Consider the following 5,265-nt stretch of genomic DNA (forward strand, 5'->3'; position numbering starts at 1 on the left):
TCAACTCATAGATAATTATAAAGATAATGAGAAAATGTAAGTATCATGAGTGAAAATGGACACATACTGTAATTGGCTTAATAGAGTCAACCCAGTAAGTGCCATGAGAATGGCAGTCACAGATTATGGAGGATAAAATTGTCAATGCTAGACTCATATCACCTGGCCCCAGAAGCCAGCATGGCCAGCTTTCCAATCTTTACAAAAGGGCAAACAACAGTGTTCTTGTAAGGATTCAGTGAGATGACACTTACGAAGAACCCACTGTAGTATCTCACACATGGTTAATATCCAATAACTGGCAGTTGTTATTATCAGGGGAGCCCACTCTTTCTGTGCAGTTAACAGCATCTCTGTCCATCCCACTAGTCCCTGGCACACTGGGGACTTTCATCTCTTTTTTCCAGCCTATCCTAGTGCCTCCCATGCTGGGATTTAATGGGTCCTTAATCAAGTCTGGTTGAATATTAAATGAATAAATATATAAAGTGCTTGTCACTTGGGAGATAGTAACATAAGTGCTTTTTCCTTTCTGACATCAGCTTCTCTTCCACTGATTTGAATGGCAGAAAATACCATCTCAGCTTGTCATATTTTTGGAGAAAGGAAAATGAACCACTTCCATGAACAGTGAAAGGGTTTAGTGAAAAAGAATTTAAAACCAACAATCTGGTCGATTCTGAGGGTATAAATTAAGCTAGTTAAGCAGCCTTAACCCAGGATATTGGCAAGATAACTATCAGGCTCTGGCAGTTTCATTTCTTCCTTCTTCTCTAAGGTTAGGGCATAAAATTTTAACCCAAGACATCAGAGGTTTAAAAAAAGAACCCATGATAACAATAAAATAATTCTAAATAGTTCAGTGTGGATTGGAAACCAAGAACAGGGCAATGACTGTCAGCCACATCTAGGTCCTATATTGCTAACAGATGGTGAACATTTCCATGGACTTGGGACTAGTTTAGATCAGAGTGAGACTCTCTCCCTCCCCCAACGAGAGGCTCTAATTAGTAGATAGGACATTAGAGCATGTTAAAATTCCAGGCCGACATCTTATTTGTTAGTTTTAGATTGAACTCATGCCTTAGGGTGACTGAATTTGCTTGTTGAAATACACACATGCTCACGCACACACTAAAAGAGTAACTCTAACTTTCTGTTCTATGGGGATCAAAATAAAGATTTTCAAAGTCCTCTAGAAAAGGGCTCCAAAGATTTGTTGGATATCAAATAGCTCCTTCAAGACAACATTTTGATGAGTTAAGTGTAAATGAATCAGAAACATATGGATTAAGTTTCCCTTGAAATACACAGGGGCTTAAAAATCAAAGAGGAAACAGTGCCTGGCCCAGGGTCTTGCAGGTTGTGCCAAACCCAACACATATGAGCTGCAGTTCAAGATATTTGAGGGATCCAAGGACGGGGCTGGCCTGACCCACGCCTAGTTCCTACCGTATTGAAATAAAGAACATAAGTCATGCCATTTATATTGCATTATTACTAAAAATTCCTTCTTCCTTGTGGTTTGAAAATTAACTAAACCAAGACTTACAAAAGAAAAATCCTGTAAATGGTGTCTGCAGCACAGAAAGCTCTCTAAAGTCTCAAAGAGCAAGTTCAAAATGTTCTCAGACAGTGTAGCCGTTATTGTCTGACAATGCAATAAAATTTGGGCATCAACGTAACACCAAAGGCTGTTTAATGGTGGTTTAACTTCAGATATGCTCTTCCAAAATTCTCTGCAATATTGCCAGGAGGGGTATGTTGGAATAAAGACTAATTATTTCTAAAGATAAGTCATACATTAATCAGCGTTTCCAATCACTCCTATTTGCTACAGATAGTAGATTTTAAAAACTTCTAATTGGTTAATCAGTAAATTGCTGATGTAGGAAACTTACATTTAAATCTCATCATAGGAGACAAATGCCCCAAATAAATTTGATCAGTTAAACACATAAATACTATCTAATTTTAATTTAGGTAGCTTTTATAATTAGCCAGCTTTTATCACTTGGGATAAATAATTAAATCTTAACATAATCTACTTTGAAGATATACCAATCTGGTGTTAACCAACCACATAACTAAATCCAGAAGTAAGTAAGGTGATACAGATTTATCATGCCACTTGAAAAATAGAAACACAATTATTCATTTTATATATTTGGTTTGTTTTAAACATATTAATTTTTTAAATTTTAGCTAATATGACATTCAGAGAAAATTTAGAAAATATAGAGAAAGCATAACACTGGGGAAAAGAATCACCAGGAATCTTGCCATCAAGAAATCACTTTCAAAATTATGGTGTCTTTGTCTATAATGCTGTAAATATTTTTTGGATCCCAAATTTTTCAGTTAATATATTGAAAACATATTTCCAAATCAGTAAACATATTGCTACTACGTCACTGCTTATAACGTGAAATTTCAATGTATAGCTCTACTCTGATTTACTTAACCAGGCATTCCTGATATAGTTTCCAATATTTAGCTACCAAAAACCAAACCTAGATGAGCATGTTTCGTGACTAGTTCTGACTTGTGCCTTAAGATAAGTTTCTAGAAGTGAAACTTGGGGGTAAAAGTATTTGCATTTTATAATTATATTGATATCATTATATTGATAAATTGTGTCCTAAGAGATGGCCTGACACAGAGCTGAAAACTGTAATTATTTGGTAAATGATGAAATTACCCCTAGAAAAGACAGTAACAATGACCTCTTTTTTGAGATAAGAAACAATTTCCAGCCAAAATGAAGTATTACTAATCTTTTTTTTTTTTAAAGATTTTATTTGTTTATTTGACAGACAGAGATCATAAGTAGGCAGAGAGGCAGGCAAAGGGAGAGGGGGAAGCAGACTCCCTGCAGAGCAGAGAGCACAATGCGGGCCTCGATCCCAGGACCCTGAGACCATGACCTGCCAAAAGGCAGAGGCTTAACCCACTGAGCCACCCAGGTACCCTTACTAATCTTTTCAATCTTTGCTCATCATAAAGTCATAAAGGATACTTACTTGATTTAATTTGCCTTTCCTTGACACTAGTGAATTTGAATGTGAGTCCTATTTGTTAGGCACTTATATTTCTTCCTTGGTGGTTTTTTTATATATGACCTGTATTTGGTTTTGTTTTTGTTGGTATGTTTACTTTTCATAGATTTGTAGCTGTCATTTATATTTTAAGATATTAACACTTTTTCACATAGGTTGCTATATTGTCTTTGGCATTTAGAGACATTTACAATGTTTATTTAAATCTATCCGTCAGTCTTTTCATTATGTGTCCTAATTGTGCTGGTCTTTTTTTTTTTTAAGATTTATTTATTTATTTATTTATTTATTTGACAGAGAGCGACACAGTGAGAGAGGGAACACAAGCAGGGGGAGTGGGAGAGGGAGAAGCAGGCTTCCCACTTAGCAGAGAGCTCCATGTGGGGCTCCATCCCAGGACCCTGGGAATCATGACCTGAGCTGAAGGTCATGACCGAGCCACCCAGGCACTCCTGTGCTGTTCATTTTTAATGGTCTTCCCAAACTCACAATTATATAAATACCTTATTATTTATTTAGCAGTTCTTTAGTGATTTTTATGCTTAACTTTTTAAGGCATTTATTTGTTTTGATGAATGGTATATTAAGGATATATTTTTATATTAATTACTTAATTCAGCAAAAATTTACTGAAGTGTTTGACATTGAGTTAGGCACTGGCTGTCCAATATTAACTCCTGAAATGCACAGACTCTAAGTTGGTCTCCATCATCCCCACCTGCTGGGATCACATTTTTGTGTAATCCTGTCCCCTTAAGTACAGCTGGACCTGTGACTTGCTTATAACCAACAGAATGTGGCAAAGGTGATGGAATGTCACTCTCAAGGATTACCTTGTATAGGATTCTGTCATGCTAGCCAACTCACTCTAGAGATCTGGCTGGCTTGATAAAGTAATCAGCCATCACAAGAAAGCCCACATGGCAGGAAACTGCAGGTAGCCCCTACGGCTGGAGGGGCCTCCAGTGGACAGCCATTACGGAGCTGGATCCCTCAGTTTCACAGCTACAAAGAATTCTGCCAACAGCTTGAGTGAGTGTGGAAGATAATTCTTCCCCGGTGAAGCCTCCAGAGAAACCCAACCCAACCAAAACCTTGATGACAACTTTGTGAGCCATTGACATTTCACTGGGCTAACCAGTGCCCAGACCCCTGATCCATGGAAACTGAGAGATGATAAATGTACCTCATTTTAAGCTGCTACGTTTGTGGTAATTAGTTATGAAGCAATTAAAAACTAATATGTTGTGCATTACTTATAGAAACCTGTTCTTTCTCTCTTGATTTTAAACATCATCACTGACATAAATTAAATGCATAAATTGGAAGATAATACATCTGAGCCTAGAAACCCCAGAAACATTCAAAAAACAAACTAGGGGCACCTGGGTTGCTCAGTCCTTAAGCGGCTAACTTCAGCTCAGCTCATGATCCCAGGGTCCTGGGATGGAGCCCTGCATAGGGCTTCCTGCTCCTCGGGAAGCCAGTTTCTCCTTCTCCTGCTCCTCCTGCTTATCATTCCCTCTCACACTGTGTCTCTGTCAAATAAACAAACAATACAAAACAAAACAAAAAAAACGAACTCTTCTACATTTAATAATTATAGATTTAAACATTATTCTAGTTGTTATTTGTAGAACAAGTTTTGTGGTGATGATGTCATCTGCTAAACTAAGCAAGACTGTTGTTGTGGCCGTGATGGGCCACCAGCAAATGTGGACAAAGTGTACTGATCCTAAGGAGACCCTATTCAGAACTTAGCTTATTTTAAGCTGAAAAAAAGAATTCAAAAGCTTATTTACAAAGATCTTTGAGGACTGAGCAAGAGATATCCCAAGTGTCCAGCTAAAAACAAAGAAGTTGAAACAAAATTATAGAAACATCAAGCACTTATTACTAGTCTCTCCTCCAAGGACTTTGTCCTTCTCTGATTTTGTCTACTTTCAGGAGTACTTCTGAGTATGTAAAAAGTTTGTATGTAAGATGTAGTATTTTTATTGTTTTTTTTACCATTTTTAAATAGTTATTTTTTTTTTAATTTTTATTTTTTCAGCATAACAGTATTCATTGTTTTTGCACCACACCCAGTGCTCCATGCAATCCGTGCCCTCTACAATACCCACCACCTGGTGCCCCCAACCTCCCACCCCCCCACCCCTTCAAAATTCTCAGATCGTTTTTCAGAGTCCATAGTCTCTCATGGTTC

Source organism: Lutra lutra, chromosome 11, assembly GCF_902655055.1.
Source record: "Lutra lutra chromosome 11, mLutLut1.2, whole genome shotgun sequence".
NCBI lineage: Eukaryota > Metazoa > Chordata > Mammalia > Carnivora > Mustelidae > Lutra > Lutra lutra.